The sequence below is a fragment of the Lissotriton vulgaris genome, chromosome 1_1 (assembly GCF_964263255.1).
Source record: "Lissotriton vulgaris chromosome 1_1, aLisVul1.2, whole genome shotgun sequence".
NCBI lineage: Eukaryota > Metazoa > Chordata > Amphibia > Caudata > Salamandridae > Lissotriton > Lissotriton vulgaris.
The window spans coordinates 2,017,729,017-2,017,753,213 of NC_141685.1; the positions used below are offsets into that span (position 1 = coordinate 2,017,729,017).

The following is a 24,197-nucleotide window of genomic DNA, read 5'->3' on the forward strand; positions in this document are numbered from 1 at the left end:
ATCGCAAACGGCAATGCATGAATAATTCGCAAATATTTTTGCGATTTCCTAATTTTCCTTAATTGCGATTCACATTTTGCGAATCGCAATTAAGGAAAACCTCCCCATTGATTCCTATGGGCCAAAAGGTCCATAGGAATCAATGGGAAGACATTAACATTTTGCGATTTTCATTTTGCGAATCGCAATTTGTTAATGCATTTCAAGGGTGCTGAGGGGGGTCCAAAGGACCACCCCCCTGCACCCTTGAAATTTTTTATTAAGTGCAAGTTTCACACACACATGTCCAAAGCATTTTTGAAAGATTTCGCAAATTAACACGAGGTTCAACCTCGTGTTAATGTGCTCCCCTAATTTGCGAATTCGCATTTTTTTAAACATTCATGCATTGCATTTAAGGAATCGCAAAAATGCGATTCCTTAAAAGCAATCGCATTTTTAGAAATCGCAAAAAATTACGATTTCTAAAAAATTGTTTAATGCATCCAAAAAAGTGATTTTGGAATTGCAAACGGCCGAATTTTGTGATTCGCACCGTTTGCGACTCCAAAATCGCTTGATGCACGTGGCTGATAGTCTTGTTTCACTGCTAGTAGAGAAGTCATATTCTGGATCACATGGGGTCTGTGAAGCCAAAAATTGGGGTTGCCAGAAACAGTCTATTGCAGCATCCATCCTGACTCTTCCCAGTGCCTTTACAGGCTTGGAGGAGCCTTAACTCTTCCCAGTGCCTTTACAGGCATGGAGGAGCCTTAACTGGTAAAGCAGGCAAATAACACTGCTATTTGGAAGCCCACAAACATGTCAGAGTTCAGCTCCGCCTCCAGATACTTGGCCACTTTTGAAGGCAGATGACAAGTCCCCATATCTGGAGGTCAGAGAGGATGGCCTCATAGGTGACCATGCTTACTTTGAGACAGTGTCCTAGCTGGCAATGTTGGGTGGCAAACAGGAGCCCAAAGAAATGCTAGAACAGTTTCCTTGATTCAAAGGTTTATGGTGGAAAGAAGAAGGAGGACCTGGAAGCACTTAAGGATCAGAACAATGTAAGATGAAGAGACACAGTGCCAAGATTTTCAGACATCAGTTGTGCCAAACACTGTTAACAGGTCTAAAAGAGTACAATAGATGTGCCACACACTGTTAACAGGTATGAAAGATCAACAAGCATCAGACATCACACTGAGGTCATTTAGGACAGTAATAATTACTGATCGGGTACCTTAGATGGAGCCAAGGTACATTTTGAAAGCATCCCAAAGAGATTAATCTTAGCATAATATCCGCTCAGCTTCTCACTTGGAGGAAAAAAAGGCAATTAGGGCTTTGTGGCGATATGATGATAGGGTGGAAACTGCTAGTGTATGAGCAATAAAGAGCAGGTTTTACTACCATGGGCCACCTAGCAAGACGAAGACAAAAGGTTGAAGAAGCAAAACAATGGTGGGACAATATGGGGCCAAGTGATTTTAAAAAAAATGTTGCAGGGTAATTTAGAGAGCCAGATTTTATACTGGTGAGTGTAGACCCCAACTATTGTTCATTATTGGTGTAGAAAAATCCAGAGGGAAATGCTTTGTGGATTTCACATGTGGAACTGGTTCAGCAATGAGAGATGGTCTTTGATGCTGCCCACTTTGCATTCCAAGACTAGAGACAAGCAGTTGCACAATTGTTACAATGGACTTATTAAGATAACATACGAGGGGGGCGTGAATTGATGCCCACAGAAGATGGCGGCATCTGAGTGACTCTTCTCGGAGCAGCATGGACCGACGGCTACATAACATCGTTTTCTTCACTTTTGAATGGGTGTCCTTGCTTGCAGATGTCTTTGTGATATAGGAGGTAGCTCTCATTTTCCCTTCAGCTTGCTTTTAACCCGAGACAAACATCTCCTCATTGCAGTAGCGGCTGACATTTTAAGATGAAAGAGCTCCTCACAGAGGAGCGGCGCCTCTGGTGCGGTGCTTATGATCGTTTAATCATTCACATGCTAAATATTGTCATTTGCCTTTTTAATTTGCAGAGTTGGTTGCTTCTTTTTTCCCCGCCATAATCTTCTTCTCCTGTTTCCTATGATTTGTTGTTTGAGGAGATATGTGCTCTGCGTCCCCACATGAAGGAAACCAATGCTGAGCTGCAGTTTCTCATGAATAATTGGGCTCGGATGGATGAGAGACTAACCGTGGTGAAGTAAAGTGTATCATCCCTTGGGCTTACTGATGACAAGGTCAACGCACTTCAGTCTTAAGTCTCCTCCCTTCAGAAAAAGGTTGAGGACCTTGATAAAAAAAACAATCTTTGCATCTATGGACTACATGAACACACAGAGGGCCCTGAGTCCCTCCCTTTCTTCAAATCCGTATCCCTAGGAGGCTGAATTTGCCGTAAGGAACAGATCTTAATATTCAGCGTACTCATAGATTAGATTGTCAACCTGCTGTTGCATCTAATTAATTGAGAAGAAGAGGCGTTAACTTGTACTTTCTGGAATATACTAACTTGCTTAAAGTTCTTGCAGAGGTTGAGTCAATTCAACGTATCTCATGGTCGGGTAACACTTTATATTTTTCTCAAGGCTATGCCCAAAGCACAGAAAATAGACCCAAGGAATTTCTTAACATGAGATCTGATCTATGATCTCTTGGAGCTTGTTATGGTTTCATCCTTGCCTATTTAAAATTACTTTTAAGAATAAACTCACAATTAATGATGACCTGATCCTGCAAAGAGCTTCATCAATTCCTGCAATTTAGAGTTTATGGAAACTTCTAGAGCATCTGCTTCTCGGGCCATTTAGTTTCATTGGACTTTCACAGTAGTTCTTGGCTTGTTAGATTTGTTTTCAACTTTAGTGCGTTATTGACTATTTTAGCATTGTTTGTTTTGTTATATCTGAATATATTAATGCAGTTCTTTTATACTAACTGCCTTTTTTCTTCTTTTACCGGATTGTTTATGTTTGTGCCTGTTTTTTTTCTTCGTCCTATGTGCTGTGGTCCCTTTCGTCCTCCATTCCATATGGCTTGACGGGGCCTCTATTCCATGTACTATCATCCGCCCTGTCTTATAATGGACTTTTTAGGTATGTTTTTCTCTTTTTGTCTTCTCTTCTTACTGGTTTTTTCTTTTTTCTTTATCCATCCATTATCTTTCTTTTTCTCTAATTGCACTCCTTTTTTTTCTTTTGATACTTTTCTATCTATTTATTCATATTCACTTTAAGTGGAATGTTTTATTATTTTTTAAAACAGTTGGGTTGTTGAATGGTTTGTATCCTACTTACTATATGGCTTGTCTAGATCAAGGTCTCTCTTTTTTCTGTAACATTTGTATGTCTATGAAAATTGTCTCTTGGAATGTCAAAGGTTTAAATTCTCCCATGAAGAGACAACTTATTTTATTGCATTTGTCCAAGCTTGAGGTAGATATAGCTATTTTACAGGAATCACATCTTATGGTAAATGAATCCTTAAATTTGAGAAGGGGATGGGTTGGTGAAGTCTTTTTCTCACCATGAGATGGTCAACGAAATAGGATTATAACTCTTTTTCACAAATTACTTTCTGTTAAATTGCTCTCTCAAGATTCAGATGATGATGGGAGATGGTTATATACTAAACTATTGAATAGGGATGCTTTAATTTTTCAGTTTAATATTTATGCTCCCACTGTTGGTGACCCCTCTTTTTGGTCTCATCTTACTCAGCAAATTACACAATACATGGAGGATAATTTCATTTTAGAAGGTGATTGTAATCAAGTTATTGACCCTTTTATAGACCGTATTTCGTCGGTCTCTTTCATACCACACACAGCACTCAGGGGCAGATTTACAAGCCCTTTGTGCCTCCTTGCACTGCCATTGCATCGCTTTTTTTGATGTAACGACGGCACAAACAATGCAGCCTATTTACAAAGTGATGCATCTAGGGAGATGTGTCACATTGGTAAGCCCCGCATCACATTATGCCTGCATCAGGTATAATGCATGCAGGGAGAGCGTTCCCCTGAAGGAAAGTCTTGTAAAAGTAGTGTAGTGAAATCTACAAGATTTCACTGCACCACTTTCAAGATGCCAGTGCATCATAACCTTACACCTGCTCGAAGCAGGCGCAAGGAGTGACACAGTACAGCAAGTACTGTTGTGTGTTTATTTAGATACCATATATAGGTTTCCCAATGTATGCCCTTATATAGGCACAATCCACATTGCCCGTATTTAGGCATAGAAATCCAACCCCTGTTTAGGTATTATCTAAGCTAACCAAATACAGGCATGGCCACCTACATCCGTCCATCTATGTCACAACGAGTTCTTGGAAAACCAAACTCTTAAGCCTTTAGGACTTCCCCTTCCTTGGATTATTGATTTCTCCAAGTACTCATTTATTACGTATGAACATCAATTCTTTTTTTGTTTTTTAAACATACCTAATTCAAACACCTCATCAGAATAAAAATAGGATCATTCTATACATAAGGTATTTTGTTTTTGTACTTTCATCATATACATAACACACATGTGACCTTGATATACCTCCTGGTTACAAATATAGTTCATCTGTAGTCCGTCTATACAGCATGAGAGATTTTCACATAAGCAGTCAATCAAATGACATTGAGTTTGGTATTATCAAGCATATTTATGTTTAAATGAACTTTAACCATCTAACGAGTCCCCACCCACCTCCCGATCCCTCCCTCCCTCCTGGTCTGCTGTGTCTGATGCAGATGGTTGCCTGATAGGGTTATTTACGTGATACCGTGTGTCCTATTCCATCTGTGTCCTATGGTATGCGGACAGTGGTTAGTGTGGGTCCGGCTATGTTTCCAGAAAGAGTGAGATTTAGATAATTGCGTGGGATCATGTTGTGCAAGGATTAGATCTAGGTGTTTAAAATCCTCTAACATGGTGTCCCATTCCATAGAGATGGGTTATTTCCAAAATCCTCTTGTCACCTCTTTTCTAAGCGCCGCTTTCTCAGCCCCACCCTACTGTATAATCTCATCCTGCCAACTAGACAGTGACAGGCATCTAGGGGATTTCCATCTCATGGTGAGGGCCCAGGTGGCTAGTACAAAAGCAAGATCCAGAGAACATCTTTGAACTTTCTGCGCTTTGGTGTGTCTATGGAGCCCCATAAGACACTCCAGGGCAATGACCTGAACTGTCATATGCGTGACTTCTCCCAGAGAGTGACGAACTCCGGTCCAATAATCTAATATACACGGGAATGTCCATAGCATATGGATAAAGTCTGCCTCATCGCCTTTGCAGCGGGGGCAGCGGTGTTGGGCCTCTGGGAACATTTGATGTATGCTCTGTGAGGTGAGGTTTGACCGATGTAGGACCATCGTTTGGATACATTTTAGTTTAATGTTGCGAGATACCCTCCGGGGGTGTTCTAGCATGCTTGCCCAGGCTTTATCAGTGAGTTCTAAGCCAGCGCCCACTGCCCATTTTGTCCTGAGATTTGTGAGTGTGATACCAGCATGTGCCCTGATACCGATGTACAGCCATTTGATAAGATGTCCCCCAGCTCCCATATAATATAGTATGCGAACTAAGTCATGTTGCGGGGGTTCTCTGCATTGCGGTGCCCACGTATTCTTAATAAAGGGTGACACGATCGCATTTAGCAGATACTGACTATCCGGTGCCCCAGTAGTCTGTACAAATGTGTCATGGTCCAATAGTTTACCATCGCCCAAAAAATCACCAACCTCCTCTACTCCCGCCTCCATCCAGGCGTGCATTCTAGCCTTTCGTGAGCCTTGCCCCAGGGGGTGGAAATATCCAGTAATGGGACATTAGGAGAATAATGGATTATATCTGATGTATACTGTAGAGCTTTTCTCCAGCATTATAGAGCAGTTCTCAGCAATGGGGGTCCCTCCAGGGGAATCCTAGCTTTGGGCAGGATCAGGGTATATAACATACCTCAGCCAATATCCCTAGATGAAAACCCAATTTCTTGTAGGTTTCTCCCTGCTATCCAATAGGACAGCCACTGGATTTGACAAGCATAATAGTATGCCCTAAAGTCAGGAACCCCTAACCCTCCCTTGCGAGATTCCAGTTGTAGCTTCTGAAGGCTCACTCTTCGTCGACCCGCTCCCCATTTGAGTTCCACCAGAATAGTATTCAGGGTACGGAAAATGGACTGAGGTACCACTAAGGGCAGATTCATGAGAAAATATAACAGAGGAAGTACAACCATCTTAGAGATTGCAATTCCCCCCCATCACCAAGAGGAGCAATGATGTCCAAAAGGCCACACTTGATCGTAGTGCCTTTATGGCCTTCAAAAGGTTACCCTCCAGTAGACCCATCTGTGATCTGTATACTTGTATTCCTAGATATTTGAACGTGGAGTGGGCTACTGGGAGAGTATAGGTACCAAATTGAACCTCCCCTGGGAGAGGTCCCTCCCGGAAATAAAAGGCATGTGATTTCCGTGAGTTAATAATGAGGCCTGATATCTTTCCAAAATTGGAAAGAACAGTGGGTATGGGTGTGGCATTAGCAGATAAGTCACGAAGGAATAACAGAATATCATCTGCATATATGGAGGTGAGGTGGGCTGTGCCATCAATAGGTATTCCCAGCTGTTAAGCTGTCTGTCTTAGGGCTATTGCTGAAGTCTCCAGTGCAAGTACAAACAGCAGGGGGGACAAAGGGCCATGTACCCCAGTGGACAGCATACTCGTGAGAAATATGCTGTCCGGTGCGAGTTCTCGTTGTGGGAGATGCATAGAGTAGTCGAACACAACGGAGATAGCCATCAGGGAAACCAAAACATTTTAGGGCAGTGAACACGCAATCCCAGGTTAAGGAATCGAAGGCCTGACGCAGATCTAATGCCAGACAACCCGCTTCCGGATAGGTATCTGGGGGAGCTTGCATAACATAGTGTAATCATCTAGTATTAAGGGACGTGCTACGGTTCTGTAGAAATACACATTGGTCGCTGTGTATGAGGGTATTGAGATAGGGTTGTATATGGTTTGCGAGTACTTTTCTTAAAATCTTATATTCGGTTGCCAGTAAGGATAAAGGCCTACAATTAGTAATGTCCGTGCTATCACGACCCGGCTTGAGTATGGAGGTGACCAGGGCCTGCATAGTGGATTGAAGTAAGTGACCGATTTCCAGATCTGCCTTATATACTTCTTCTAGTTTGGGAACCAGGGCATCTGAATAAGTTTGATCAAATTCTATGGGCAGACCATCTAGGCCAGGTGCCTTATTACGATTTGATCCTTTAATCGCAATATGTGTTTCTTGTTGGGTTATAGAGCCTTCTATGTCTTTCTGAATGTCTGCCAGAATCGAGGGAATCGTTAAGTCTCGTAAGAAGTCGACTATGGAGGTTTCAGTGTTGTGTGTTGGGGCTGCATAAAGAGTACTGAGATAAGTGCAAAAGGCTTGTTATGTTGTTGTTATGTATTGGCTGACCCACCGGACGGTGTATGAATATGGGTAATAATGGGAGGTTAAGGTCTGTCCCGTACTATCCGGGCTAATAATGTCCCAGCTCTATCTGCTTCCGAATGTTTACATTGCAGAAAGGCGCCGTGGTTCATAACCTGCAACATTTTGAGTGTTTCAGCGTGGGCAATATGAGCATTTTGTAACGCATCCCGTTTGTCTGGATCTGTCACTGCTTCGTGCTCTAAGGTGGTCATTAACTTCTCTACTCTTATCAAAGTCTGGTGCATTTCCTGTCTGCCCCCCACCATCAATCTAATAGGGTCTCCTCTCACCACCACCACCACGCGTCCATCTCAAGTAGGTTGGAGGAAACTGTGTTCCAGTTTTCAGAAAACCAATTATCAATGGTATGGGATAGAATAGTCCGGAACAAGGTGTCCTCCAATAACCATGGTCCCAATCTCCAGGTGCGCACTGGGGTTGGTACCCGACCCCAGGCAAGGGTAAGCTTGAGGGGGCTGTGATCAGAGAGTGTTTTCGGCAAATAAGTGGATTGACAGATCTATCCTAGTCTGGAGCTGGTGGACTGGTTAGTAAAATGAATATTCCTTATGTGTAGGGTGCAGATGGCACCACACATCCGATAGACCCCAACTCTCTAACCAGGTTTTCAGTGTCTCTGCCAGCCTGTAGGCACTAGCACAGTGTAATGGGGGGATGGGATCGATCCAAATCCACATCTAACACCGCATTATAGTCCCCTCCCAGGATTCCTGGAATCGTATCCCACCCGGTTAATGCTGTGCTCAGCCGTTGATAGAATTTGCCCTGTCGAAGTTCGAGCCTATATACTACCCAGGACCACAGTTATGCCGTCCAGGGTGCCCTTCAATAGGATGTACCTCCCCTGATCATTCATGCTACGATCCAATTCCGTGAACGGGACCCCATGTCAGATCCAAATGGTTGCTCTCCTAGAGGATGCTAAGTAATTCGTGGAATAAATATGGCCTGTCATTTCTTGTGGGTCTTCTAAGCCTCGGTGTCAATACGGTGTGATTCTTGGAGGAAGACTATATGGGCTTTGCGTCTAAGGAGATAGGCATGGAGTCGGTGCCTTTTCTGCACTGCTCCAAGACCCTGCATATTCCAGGTTAGTAGATTGTAGGAACCTACAGTGGTGCGATCACTAGGTATAAGACTTTGTGGTGAATGAAGCTCCTTATGGTGCTGAGCCAGTGAACTATTGCAGACCAGAAGTTCCCCATTCCCCTAAAACTAACAACACTTGGCTCAGCTCCGAAAATGCGTAGGGCCAAACATCCAACTTCAACATTCAAAAACCATGAAACAGTGCGTTCGCTTTGGGGGGGTGGGGGGGGTTGGTGTCGCCGCCCATATGATTGTTGCATGAACATCTATTCCTGAGGGGTTCATTCATAACGTTCCTCTGCCCGACTTTTACGTCAATACTGGCATTCTTAAACACCTTCAAGATATAAATATACCTTCACTTGCCATGGCAAACCACGGCTCCGCTACACAGCTCGATACGGCTTGCCACGGCAAGTTTGGAAGGAATTCGAGTACCCGCCTGACGCACTGACCAGACGCTGCCATCCTCCTCAAAGAGAATCCAGCTCCAGTGTTTATGACTCCCCTTGCGGGGTGTTAGAGATCAATACCCGGAAAGAGATTCTAACCCCTCACATTTTAAGGTATGGAGCAGACTAGAACCTAGAGGGACTTTTGGCAAATCTTGGCAACTCCAAACCTAACTATAGCTAAACTAGACAATAGACAAACAGCACCTAATTCTTACCTCGTTCTAGACTTAGGTTAGGTAAACTGGGGTAGAACTAGCTCGAAGCACCAGATGAGTATTCACATTTTAGCCTGTGGTATTTATGTACGTATTTTCATGAATATATGTCATAGCTCCAAACCATGCAATTGCAGTATTATTTTATCATACTGCTAACGCTGTACGTGTTATACTTCACATTCTGTCTTATGATTGTAGCCGTTCATATCTCTTGCATTAGAAATAAGACTATTAAATAAACCCTTTGTATTGAAACGCCCGTCTACCTATTTCTGTGTAAACTCTGTAGAAACAAAGCATGCACAATTGACTTAGGGGAAACTGTTATCTATTGTTTCCACTATTCTGAGACTGTTCCAATTCTAAGGGAAACAAAGTGGGGATAATAATACTGTGACCCGTGAGGCTGCAACTGACCCAGTCGTAACAGCTTTTTATCAAACAGGTTTTAATGAAACCGATGCAGATGCGATTCCTATCCATCAAATTTAAGGTAAGCCATCACTCTAAAACATGGCCTAACACCAAGAGGTGGTAGAGCAGTTTTTGTGATAGAGGCACATTAATCTCACCAGACAGAGGTTTTCTATTTATGGATAGTATTCCCTGAATCATATCCAGTAGCAAAAATGTTTCACTTCTACAAAGAAGATGACCTGACTGAGGAATATATTTCTTTCGAGGATGTTGAAATTCCACTCACATACCAGGAGCATCACCTCTGGTTTAAAGGTGCCCTAAAACACTCAAATCATATTACCAAGATTGGTCCACTAGGTAGACCAGGAGCAACATGGCCGATTTTAGCCAGCTACGCAAATCATCCTGACATCGAAGACATGTCAAATGAGGAAATTACTCACTCAACTCCAAGAGTTAATACAAATTTACAGACAATTAGTTCAATATGTAATGCAGACTTTAACAGTCCAACCACCATTAACCATTCCAAATCAAACCCCTCACCAGGTGAATACACTAAAAATTACTCCACAGACGCTACACGTAGTCATGGGTAAAATGCCCATAAAACATGAACAAATTCCATTCTGGATAGCTCAAACAGTTACTCAAATCAAAGCGGTATTTCCTAATACTAGCCCTTATGAGAAACACAGAATTCTAACAATCTGTTTACCAATGGGGATAACACCACATCTGGAAGAATGCACCACTTGGGGCACAGTCTTTGCTGCCATCTATACTAAAACACATGGTGTTCCATCTATTGTTGTAATACCTGATGTCCTGAAACAAATTCAAAATGAATACGGGGCAGAGCCTTCTCTGAATTTAGGTATGAAGTTACTGAAAATTTTCGACCAGGTCTCAACAATAATATTATCTAATATTAAAGGAGAAGCAGAATCAGTGGTGATCCGCCAGAAATGAAGGGAATTTGATGTAGCAGATCATCTACATGAACTACCCAGAATAATTGAAAAATCTTATGAAGAATTAGGCAGAGACAGTTTCGGAGGAAAGCCACTTAACACCCAACTGTCTGGAGGTCCTGAAAAGGAATCTATTAAACAAAATCCGACCTCTTCTGAAAAGAAGTGGGAAAATAACAAACAACCTTCAAAAGAGAAATGTTTTCAATCCTGAGGTGGGTCTCTTCAAAAGGAGCCCTCTGAAAGGAGTTATAACCTCAGGAATAGGGATAATTTGTGAAAACCTGATAGTTATAAAGATACTGATACAAGATCCTCTCGTAACTTTCAGATATCGTCACAGACATCCGAAAGGAGACGACGGTCAAATAAAAAAGAACGCGTGAAGTCCAAAGGCGATCAACACGTTCAGAAAAACAAACCAAAACCTCAATTCTCCAAGAAGTAGGTAGCTGGTCTGAAAATCAGACATGCCGAGGATTCGGAAAACTCAAGTCAAGAAAAGAGAATGGGCTCTGACAATGCTGGACAGTGCAGCTGAAGTAACAATAGCTCACCACAAACATTATATGAAATAACACTCCAGTTGGAAGGAGACATACCAAGAAAAGTGAAAGCACTCTTTTTGGAGAGACTTTCAAAGGGTTATGATATTCTTCTAGCAGAACAGGACTGGTCACCAGAATTTGTCAGGGAGTGCCCACATGGCAAAGACATCATTATGCCAGACTTCTCCAATCATGTTCTAGTACATTTAAAATATACATATTCCAGGAAATGGGCAGTTGCCCAGGCCCCATCATTATATAAAAATCATGTAGGCTGGAATGAGGACTCACCACAAGATTCAGTTAAAAAATCAACCAACTGCACAAAGGCAGTATCCGTTTAAGCAAGAAGCTAAAAAACAGGTCAGGGAGATCTTATATCAACTTGACTACCAAAGGGTGATTGAAACATGCACCTCCTCAATGAACCATCCTTTGTTTCCTGAATCCAAACCAGACAACACATATCGTCTAGTTTTGGATTACAGACACCTAAACTCTTGTGCCCACATGGCAAAGACATCATTATGCCAGCCTTCTCCAAAATATTCCTGTACTATTAAAATATACATATACCAGGAAATGGGCAGTTGCCCAGGCCCCATCATTATATAAAAATCATGTAGGATGGGATGAGGACTCACCACAAGATCCAGTTAAAAAAATCAACCAACTGCACAAAGGCATTATCCAGTTAAGCAAGAAGCTAAAAAACAGGTCAGGGAGATATTACATCAACTTGAATACCAAGGGGTGATTGAAACATGCACCTCGTCCATGAACAATCCTTTGTCTCCTGTCTCCAAACCAGACAATACATATCGTCTAGTTTTGGATTACAGACATTTAAACTCTTGTTGCAAAACTTTAACAGTGCAAAATGTACACAGTACAGCATTAATGAATAACAATGTGCGTAAAAAATATAAAACCACATTATATATTTCTAACGTTTTTTTGTCAAAACATAGCACCTGAAAGCAGGTACTTAACAGCTTTCTCAATAATGGGAATGTAACGTCACTTCCGTCGACTCCCACAAGGGTTCAAGAACAGCCCGGGGTTATTCTCAGTAAGGGTAACAGAGTTACTACACATTTATGGTGACGAGGCATTGTCATATGTCAATGACATCTATCTGACAGATGATTACCTGGACAGGCACGTGAACAGGGTGAGCACCATTATACTGGGCTTCGCCTCTGAGGGTTATAAATTCAATTAAAAAAATTAAGAATTGCCCATCTAAATGTCCTTTTTCTAGGATATGAACTATGAAGCGAAGGCAAATGCCTGGCAGCCAACTTTTTAGAGAAGTGTACGCTGCTCCAACCTCCAAAAAGGCAGAAAAACTTACAGTCGATTCTAGATTTCCTGAATTTTGGAAGAACATACATTCTTAAGTACGCAGAAAGGGTAAAACCTCTCTACGAATTAATGAAACCTGATTTTAAAATCACACATTGGACACAGGAACACACAGATATCCTGAGTTCACTACAAGCTGACATGTTAGCAACAACACTTACAAACACGCGTAAATGTACTCAACTTAGTGATCTGAATCAAAGTCAATTTTATTGTATAAAATTATTAAAAATCATTACAAAAATGCATATTGACCATCATAAAACATAAAAAACTTTTTAAAGATTTTTTTGGCAATTAAAACTGTTTGTCAAGTGGCAAAGTAAGTGTCAAACATTTCAGTTTGGAGGTATGATTCCAAGGTCAGCTTGCTGTAAGAGAGATTCGGCTTTCATCATAAATTTGATCCCCCTGCAGGCCAACATAGGACTTGATCCATCTAGCCATCGAATTACGGCTTGCCTGCAAGTCCGAATGTTCAGTTTGTTAAAAATGTTCTTTAAAAGACGTCTCCTCAGGTCCTTAAGTGCCGGACACACACATAGTAAGTGTGTTAGAGTTTCATTTCGGTATCCACATAGACGACAATGGGGGTCAGTATGACAATTTTTCCAGGCTGGTAGCAAGTCCTTTAAGAACTGTAGACCTAGTCGGTGTTTTATATATCTTTGTTTTAACAAACTGTTAAAGTGGCTTTCTAAGTAGGTCTGTGGTTTTATCCAGGAATATGAATTAATCACAGTCCACCCGTGTCGTCTTTTTGCGATATTTATCTTGTCTTCGAGGTAGGATTCCCATTTTACCGCATTGTTTACAATTTTATCAAAGGTGGATCTATCTGGCTTCATGTCCCAAGTTTCTTCAATTCCTATGCAATTTAGGGATTGAGACAGGTAACCTCCCCAACTGTTTAAAACTTGCTGTTTCTGCTGGGTTTCGATTTCTTTCCAGCACAGATTGTCCAATGAGTTGGCTTCAGACAAACGTATTTTATGGCAGAGTTTCACAAAAGTTCCCATACTGCGAAACTTCTGATTTAGAAGACCAAATTCTAGACGGACCTGCGCCGGAGCCGACGAATTTGGTAGGTTTAAGACTGCCTTGTATACTTTTGTTTGTAGGCTGTTTAGCAGCCCTGCTTCTTTGCCACACCAGGTGGCCAATGCGTAAGACAAGGTTGGTAAGGTTTGAGCTTTTATTACTTTCAGCAGGTGGGAATAATTTGGACAACTTAGTTTCTTTTGTAATTGCCGGTATGCATAGATCAAAGACTGTGTTTTTGCTTTTAGCTCCGTTTTATGTTCTTTGTTCGTCGGACCTCGCCCCAGTTTGAAACCTAAGTATTTGTATGATGTTTCCTCCTTTATTGGAGAACTATTTGCATACCATTTAAATACTTGCTTTTTTGGATCCACAATGCAAACAACTTTAGTTTTATCTTTATTCAGTTCCAGGCTTTCGTGCTCCAAATAAGTTGTCAAGTTGTTGATCGATCTTTGCAACCCTATCGGTGTTTGGCTCAGAACAACAATATCATCTGCATACTGCAGGAAAGGGATAGGGATTTTTGACATGTGGGGTGGATGGCATTCCCCGATCTCCATGTGGTTGACTATATCTGCCATGTACAGGTTGAATAAACTTGGGGCCAGTACGCAGCCTTGTTTTAGGCCCTGTTGTGTTCTTATTTCGGCCGTTACGCTGCAACCGTCTCCCAGTTTTACTCGAGCCCAGGTGTTGCTGTGCAGGACTATAATAGCCTCCAATAACTTCTTCGGGATACCCCATGATCTTAATTTTTCCCATAGCCGGGCTCTGTTCACTTTATCAAAGGCTGCTCGCAGGTCTATAAAGCAAGCATACAGTCTTGTTCCCCTTTTTGCTGCTTTTTCTTTCAAGAGCGCCAGGGTTGTCAAGTTTGTCAGAGTACCCGTCCTTGGCCGGAAACCAGTTTGGAACATTGGTATTATGTTCGTATCTTCCATCCAGTCCTGAAGGAGTGATAATAGGCATGATCCATATAGTTTTGCCTCGACATCCATTAGCGATATCAACCTGTAATTCCCTGGCTCGTTGTGGTCACCTTGTTTAAAAATGGGGTGAATTATGCTCCCGGTCCAGGATCTTGGTGGTTTGTTCTGATTGTAGATTGCATTAAAGAGTGGAGTTAAGTATTCTGCCCAAAATTCTGGTAAATATTTAAAGATAGCATTTGGAAGCCCATTTGGACCCGCCGCACCCTCTTTTTTCAGGCGAATTATCTTATCTTTGAGCTGGGCTGTTGTTACTAGGGTGTCGGTCACGGCGTTCGGTAGTTTTTCTGATTTGCTGAGCTGTGAGTGTTCAGGATTGTTCTCGTTTCCACTACCCATCGATTGCTTCAGCTTGTCTCCTAGTGCATTAACTCGTTTTCCTATCAAGTTTTCTGCATGTTCGCTGTTTCTAATGCATACTTTGCACTCCAATTTACAGTAACTTTTCTTACCTCCCGACCTGTCACTGAACATCTTTTCGACATGCTGGGTCCATATACTTTCTCCGATACCTGCCTCCTGTTTTAGGGTGTTCCCCCTTGTCAGTTTATTGATAATACCCCAAAATGTTCTGGCATTTTTGTGTTTTCTAGCGATTAGTAGGTTAGTCCACATTTCCTCTTGGTACAGTTTTTTTGCGCTACTCAGCATGATCTTATATTTCTTCCGCATAGCTTTCAATTCCGATTTGTTTGTTTTTTTACCACTTTTTATCAATAGTGCCTGCTTGCGGACTTCTCTTGCAATTTTTCTTTTTTCTTCCCTTAGGGTAGTTGTGTACCAAGGCTTTTTGCCAGTTTTAAATCTTATTGAATTTTGATCTGTTCGTGGTGGGTTTCTTGTTACTGCTTCACATAGGTGTTCCCATGTTTTTACGAGGTTTTCTTTTACTTCCGGTGTTAAACTAAGCAGTTTATTTTTGAGTTTATCCATTGTTGGTTTTAGATCCTTTCCTCTCCATTTTAGTTTACGTAGATTGAATTTTTCAGTATACTGGATGACGGTGTTTTGTTTTTCCGTCTTAGTAACCGTCATTAACATTTTGATAATTAGAGGGAAGTGGTCACTTTCCACACGTTGCTCCACTGAAAATGCACTCACCGTTGATAACAGGTTGTTACTCAGTATTGTGAAGTCTATTGATGACTTTCGGTTACCGCTTAAGAAGGTTATAGGTATGCCACTATCCCCACTGACTTTCTTATTTAGGATGAAAAGGTCCAGTTCTTCAAGAGCTTGCATTGTTTTCTCCTCTTTTGTTAGATTGCTATTAAAATCACCTGATATAATCATGGAGTATGCCTCATGAGTGATTTGCAAAGCCCTGATCAAAGTTAGTAAAGTAATCAGTTTTTCATTTTTCTCCTTCTTTTCCGGATGAACATAAACATTAAGCAATAGAAGATTACAGGGACCTGAACCGGTGACCAACTTTCCCGTGAGTTTTACTACTTGTATCCAGTTTACCATAGAGTCTACTTTTTCCGTATGCCATCTGTGTTGTTGGGAGATGTACGTCGATAGGCCTCCTCTAGGGTGACCAAAGTTAGAAGGTTTTTCGGCGAGGACGTGAAATTCGATATATCCCGGGATGGAGATTTGGCGCAGGTTCCAGGTTTCTTGTAGCAGTATTAAGTCGTGTTGATCCAAGAAATTTGCAGTTTCGTGGTCGTGACACAAGCTGTTGAAACCGTGGACGTTCCAGGAACAGAGGCTGATCGTATGCAGTTTCGCTGTAATGGATTCCACTTGATTATCAACTATTATCCGTTGGTTTAACGTGGTGTCTTTTTCTAAGTGACTCATCGTGTTAGGAGCATTTTTTGCTCAAGGCCGAAGCCACCCAGGTCCAGTCAATTGCCTGTTCATGGGCGCCTCCTTGAGCCACTGCAATTTCGTGTCTACTTTGTGGTGTATTTTTTTGCGGAGATACCGCACACGCTCCTTTTAAACATGATTTTTGGCTATTCCCCTCTGTCTTTGACTTTTTACGTATAGTTAGATTTTTTAAAAGTGGAAATGGATATTTTTTCCGATCGTCTCGCCTCAGTTTAATGCCCCAGGCTTCAAATGACAAACTCCTTTCACATATTCTATCCACTATTTCTTTGGTTGACCAGGGGGTTAATGACTCTTCCACCTCTGACGTGTTTTTGGTGCATCTAAATTCTACTGACAAAAGATCTTGAGATTCTATGTCATTTAATTCTGGGATTTCTCTTAATAGCCTCATTATATTGCCTCTATTAAGAAAATCTTGGGGTCCTGATGTCTGGTATTCCGGTATAAATGTCAGTTTGTTTTTTGTTTCTGCTTGTAATTGTGAACTCATTTTAATTTGTGTCTCTTGTTCTAGGTTTATATTTTTTGTCGGTTCCTGTATTGTGATTATTCTTTTCCCTTGGCTTAGTGATTTTATTATTAGGTCTTCGTGTGAACCGTCCATTCTTTTCAGATAGGTGGTCGGTTCATTAGTCCTGTCCGTATTTTTATCGATGTTCGAATTTTGTGATATGTGTGTGCACCTTGTTTGTTTGTTTGTTTGATAAAAACTGCAGGTTTGTTTGATAAATACTGCAAGTGATCTGAATCATTCCGAGTCAATGCGGATTCACCTACTTAACTTTTAACGAAGGTGAAATAGTACCAATTGCATACAAATCTCATTTGTATATACAAGCAGAAATTAAACATGCATCAACAGAAAAAATGTTGACAGCAGTTCAAACCACTGTAGCAAAAGGAAGAGCCCTCGCTCACGGGAAACACATTATGGTTGTAACTCCTGTAGCAGCCTTAGAGGCAGTTACAAAAGCTAGCATTCCGAATTCAAAAGCTTTACATCCGAGATGGATACAATGGGTTAATTTACTTGCTGCAACTGATGTTGAGTATGTTTTTGATCCTTACTTTAAAACACAAGCATTCCTGCAATACAAACATGAATGTCCTCTGCCTATTGGGATTCTCCCTCTTGACCAGTAAAAATGTATAATTTATACTGACGAATCTGCACAACCCGCTACAGGGGTTAGCAAGCTTACAGTGCAGCATGCGTGATAGTTAAAGGTAATATGTGCAAAGGCGAATTCAGACCAATGGTCACAAAAACACAATCTCTAGGGGATTGTACAGCTCAGAGAGCTGAACTACAAGCTGAACCACAAGCATTAAAAATGGCATTTGAAAATACGGATCGTGAATTCCCCACTAAGCATGGGTGGAAAATCCGTTACGCTCGCGGATTTTGCGGATTTTCGGTAAATTCGCAATCCGCGAGATTCGCGAATTTCCCGCAAAATCCGCAAATCCGCAAGCAGCGGATTTTATGGCTTGCTCGCACTGTTCGCGTGAGTTCGCGGCTTCCCAGTTCAACTTCGCGCCCCGCGAATAAGCGCTAAATTGCAGAAATACGATCTTAGCAAAACTGAAACTACTTACCAGGTTCAAAAGTTCAAGCTCATCATTAGTAGCCATTTCCTGTAGTGCTTCCTGAGGGGCCCCTCCAGAGTTCAGTTGCCTACTTGCAATTATTATGTGACCCTGCTCTGACCCTCAGAATAGTTACACAAAGGTCCTGAATTACAGCTAAGGCAGACAAGCAGGAGCTAGGCTGGAAGTTCAAATCCAGTGACACATTAATCAGCCCCTAATTCATTATTGTCAGTTGGGGCAGGGCAGGTGTTGTAACTAATTTTGCAACAATGAAAGCACTTAGCAAGTGCAAAAGATCACTAATCAGGAAGCACTAAGGAAGCAGGTGCCAGCTAAAAAAATATTCTGTGACACATTAATCAGCCCCAAATTAATTCAGGTCACTTGAGGCAGGGAAGGTGTGCTTTGCTTTGCCACAATAATGTACACTGGACAGCCAGAGGGTGCTGTGATGAAACAGAGGGTGGCATGGGTGGGCCAGAGGGTGGCATGAGTAGTCAGAGAGTGGCAGTGGTGACAGAGAGTGGCAGTGATGAAGAAGAGTGTCCCAAACAGGCTGGACACGTAGAAACAACAAGTTCGCAAAACTTGCGACCCGACAGGTAAGTTCGCGTTTGCGAAATTGTACAAAACACTCGCGAACAGACAGAAACCCGCGCGAACACAAAAAAAAATCCGCAAATTCGCGAGAATTCGCGGATTTTGCAGATTGCGAGTTCGCAAATCCGCAAAATTTGCGAACGCGAGATTCGCAAAATTCGCCCATGCTTATTCCCCACATTCATAGTGTGCGATCCTTTTATTTTACTGTGTGCAATCATATAATGAATATTTACAGAATTGGCTTCAAAATGGTTTCAAAGATGGAAAAGGTGGCACAATCAAGCACAAAATGCTTTGGGAACAAGTAGTTCAGTTGTGAAGCGGACTACGTGATACACACGCTGAGTCATCAATGTGATGGCGTTCACGCCGAAGGGAATTCATTGGCTGATGAAGCCGCGAAGGGGGCTGTGCAAACGGCTTCCGTAGCTGCAATCACTTGTTCAAAAACAAACAGACAGTGAAGTAATACTGACTGTCATTGCTTCAAGCAAAGGCACTGGTGCAGAGTTACCTAAAAAGTTTCCACTCATATATAATTGATGCAAACTGCAATCCGTTTTCTCGAGTCCCTGGAGTGGGGGATAGGGTAATCCCAAACATGGAATGAAGAGCAGCTTTGATTTATGAAGCACATCTGGGAGACGGTCTGACACATCAGAGGATCTCTAAAACAAGTTTAAAACTAAAAGAGATGTACTGGTGGCCAGGAATGAATACATTGATATTCATCAATAACGGCATACACTGCAATAGGGATCGCAGTACAGAACACCACCAGACACCTGCCTACAACATAGCCAGCCCAGTTCAAACACCAGTATTAGACAGCATTAGACTATCTACATGCAGGAGTCCTTTTGGATAAATGCAATCCCAGAAAAACTAAATCAAGGTTCCTATGGATGTGGCCTCAGTGCTCGGCTGACGCGCGAATTGTGGATTTTTATATTTTTGCGTGTTCCCAGGTGTTCGTGGGGCGCTTTGCGTGTTCGCTGAGCGCTTTGCGTGTTCCCGGGTTTTTTTTTCCTGGTTAATCACTGCCACCCTCTCGTTTTTTTTGCCCTTCTGCCCTCTGTACCACTCGTTTCTGTGCCCGTCTGCCCTCTACCCCACTCACTTTTTGCCCCCTTCTGCCCTCTGTCCCACTTTTGTGCCCTTCTGCCCTCAGCCCCACTTAGAATGGCACCAGCAAGCTGTCAGCACCATTCTAAAATAGCTACAAAGAGCTTAAACAGGAAGCACTAATAGATAAAGTAAAGCAGGTGCTCGAGTTGAAGGTCAAATTAAGTTACACAATCATTAATCACCCCAAGTTTGGGGTGATTAATGATTGTGTAACTGAATTTGAGCTTCAACTCCAGCACCTGCTTTACTTTATCTATTAGAGCTTCCTGTTGAAGCTGACTTTTGTAACTATTTTAGAATGGCTCTGGCAGCTTGCCGGCGCCATTCTAAAAGAGTTACAAAAGTCAGCTTGAACTTTTGACCCAATCCGTTCCGCTCGTGGATTTTGTAGGAAATTCGCGAATCTTGCGGATTGCGAATTTACCGAAAATCTGCAAAATCCGCGAGCGGAACGGATTTTCCGCCCATGCTTAATTCTTCTCCATTCCATCCTGAGGGAAATTCTGTTGTGGAAAGAAAAAAACGGGACATAAAGCAGTCTATAATTGCTAGGGTATTAGGTTCGGGTGATGGGTGGGTCAAACATCTTTATGGGGTCAAACGCTCATTAAACAATTTGCAAAGAAGTTCTCTAGGGGGTGTCCCTCCATATATGGTCCTATTTGAGACTAGAATGTTGGCACCGGACCTTGACATGGTGGAAAATAAAGAATTGGATATCATAGATCGTTTGGCTGTTTTACAGGACTTAAATGAACTAAGATCGAAACAAAGCACTGTGTTCCTGAAGCCAACCACCACTGGGAAAAAACAGCCGTCCCAGCAAGGCCTTCCTGGATCCCAAAACTTGGCGATCTAGTCAGAGAAAGGATCACGGACAAGAAGGAATTTGGCCCTTCTTACAGACAACCAGTACCTGTCCTAGTAATCTATGGATCAAGAATAGTACTTTTGTCGCCCCTTGCAGGTAAAAAGGAGAAAAGATGTGTGTCCATTGACCTGATCAAACCACACTATGTGGCCGATAGTAAGCAGTAGGCCAAGTGGACTCTGACAATGTAGCAGACGCACTCCTCTAGCTACAATCCAAGAGGTTGAAACTGAGAGACTCATCACCTTAAAGATTCTACAGTGAGGAATGAAGGACTAAGCAACAAACCTATTTAACTCCTTCCTCTTGAAACCCAAATAACAGTTCATCCTGATACACCTGTCTTCGCCAACGTAACAAGTGATCCACTAGTTCCAGCAATTTCAAGAAATCCTGAAGCAATTCCAACCATAGACAGAACTGCCTCTGGCTATTTCATTTTGATATGTTTTCTGAGGTTCCCAGTGAACCTGAAACAACACCAGCACAAAGAACTTTCAAAGAACAAGCAACATATTTTTGTCATCTCCTAAAAAAGACTTATCTGGTTTCACCATGGATTGAACTAATGATTGTTTTTGGAATATTTTTCTTTCTACTTTGGTTATCTCTGGTAATAACTCTGGATATGCTGATAAATGGAAGATATATTCAAATGGACACAGCAAGTAAAAGAGTGAACTTACTTCTCCAGCCACACAAATCATCCCATTGTGAAGCAAGAGACTTGTCAGCAGTGAACATCACAGCCATTACTGTACCAGATGGAATAGTTGGGACAAAACTGATTATGAAGTTTTTGGCCTGTCGGAACTCTTGAAGATTCCACACTTGTTTAAAATTTGAAGTGACTTTATTACCTCTAGTACCTTTTCTGATGAATGGAACGTTGAGACTGTTAATACCATGATGTCTGATCTAGAAATGTCTGCAGTATTCACAAATTATGAATATTTGGAGGGTTCATCAGACTATGAACAAATGTATTGTTATAACCACTATGGCCATCCTTTCTTGCATAGATGTGCATCACCTAGAAATGTATTTATGTATAACCAATGGGAACATTGTCCTACACCTCCAAAGGGTAGCTCAAAAACTTTTACAAAGAAATATCCATATTTTTCAGGGTTTAACTTGTCAAATCCATAAATGTGTTTCTTTAAAAATGTGAACAAGACAGGAACAAAAAAATATGTTAACCATTACAAAATAGATTTATTCTGCAGCGTTTATTGCCCAACTGTCTAGACATGGTTTCGACTTTTGGAAAGACAACATTGTGACAAAATGTGTCTAGGGTACAAAAGATTGGCAAGTGCAGGGAGTAGAGCATGTATCATCCCTGAGCAAATTATGTTTTTGAATGACACTGTCCAACGAACGTCTTGCCTTGGGATAGCCAAGATCAAAGAGATGAACACTCCGTCCATACCTGCACCTGCAAGTAATAACACTACACAGGGGGAGGTCGACCTACATACTTTTTTGCATCACAACAGATCAGATCCAGATTTGAACAAATGGTTGCTCTGGCCCACAGACACAAACAGCTGTCAAAATCGATTCCTGAACAAACACAGGGTTTCACTATCAATATGCCAGAACCGCGCTATGTCCAAATCTGCAGACAGGGGTAGTAACAACATACAGTGTAGGGAAACTTTTCCTTGATTGGCTACAGAAAGCTACACTAAAGGATGTGAAACAACACTTATCTTTACTTCAAGAAGGCGCAGACCATAGGGAATTCTTGCTAAGTCCAAGAAAACCCCGTCAAAAACATTTCATATGTGCCGCTATCAATGCTCCTTATAATGAAATATGGAAGGTTACCCAAGCAGAAACTTCAGAAAGAATAGGAGAAATTGATCGTATTAATTTAGAGAAATCCCTCACTGTAGTAGACAATGGGTTAACGACTCTGTCATCCAGGATATATTCACTGGACAGCATTATATCCTCTGCCATAGACATCATGGAACACAGCAAGTAAACAAAATCCAAGTAAGAACTCAGCCAATTAAGATGAATGGTTGCTGCTTCGTGACCAATCCAGAGAAGGGATCCAAACACAGCTTCAGCCAAAGTGAATGAATAGCTGAAGAAAAACGCAGCTCAGTAACGAATCCAAAAAGATTAGCGTAAAACAAAATATCTAACGAAGGGGCACACGTAGCTCTGCCCGCTCATCACCAGTGTAATGAAACTCATGGAGTTTGTGAAAACTAGCACGCAGGAGAGGAGCTGTCTTTTAACAAATTGTAGGTTTATTTAATCGAGGAAACAGCATGCATATACAAATCAGGTCAAGCAGATGAATGCCAAGTGACAGAAGGCTCCCCCATGTATATCCTATTTCTATTTCAAAACCTGAACCTCTCCCCTAGCCTTTGTATGTTTGTGTGTGTGAGCGTGTGTGGCTGTGTGTGTGTGTGTGTGTGTGTGTGTGTGTGTGTGTGTGTCTGTATATATATATATATATATATACAGAGATATATATATATAGCCTATATATATAGCCTTTTGGCAGCAGGTAGATATAGTTAGGACCTAGTTCCCATAGGAAAAACATTTTTTGACTTAGCAATAACTTTGGCGTCATTTGACCAATCTGCATGAAATTTTCCCTAAAAAGTGTCACAGTGGGTACTTGGTTCTTGTGAGTTACAGCCTACCTGTGCCCAGATTGCAGTGAGCAGAGCCCAAGAAGTGGTAAGGAGACAGACTAGTGCTTTCTCTTTCCTAGAAAAGTAAAAAAAAACGATTTTCCCTATCTCTGTTTGCATCATCTTAGTTTGTTCTTTCAAAATGTCTTTACCTGTGGTTGTTACAGTTTAGAATCATAGTTTTAACCTGCCAGTGATTGCATAATTTATCTCATGTTTTTGTGTTTAAAGTTGTGATTTTTCCTGCCCGTGACTGCCACCGAATTAGCTCGGAGGGACGCCCGGAGTACCGATGGAGAGAGCGGTGCTTGAACTTACCTGAGCGGTAGCCAGGTAAGGCGAATCCTATTCCTCCTACCCAATAGTGTTTCCTGATTACTTTGGCATGACTTCTTCTGCTTCTAGACACAATCAAGCAATACGGAGGATATACCCTATGCACCTAGAGTTTCCAGGTGACATGTTTGTAAAATGTATTTCTTTTTACATTGCACCTTTACAATATTCTTTATTGCAGTAGCGAGCAATTGGTCCTGAAAAAGGCAGCCGCAATCCCAGTCCTATTACTGCTGAAACATGTCGACCTTTAGTTCTAATTAGCAGATATTTGTTAAACCTGCTTATTTCTCTGCTCTGTTTTAAATATTGGAAGACAGAGGGACACCATTAACATTATTTCTCCCTCTTATCTCCCCAATTTTATTCACATCATTTAATTCACATCACTTGTTTTTCATTATTTGCTCACACACTGCAAATCAGTTACCTTTACATACCTGTTCAGATATCCCCCCACCCACACAATATCACTGGTCCATTGGTACCCACTTTGACACATAGTGGCTACAATCATACTCTCCTTGGTGTGAGGAGACCCAGATG

At 41.7% G+C, this 24,197-nt stretch overlaps 1 protein-coding gene across 1 annotated transcript in view; it reads right to left on the reverse strand.

Moving 5' to 3' along the window:
- The window catches only part of LOC147751542 (uncharacterized), a 785,370-nt gene that overhangs the window by 16,152 nt on the left and 745,021 nt on the right, over positions 1-24,197 (reverse strand). The gene's annotated exons all lie outside the window — the stretch shown is intronic.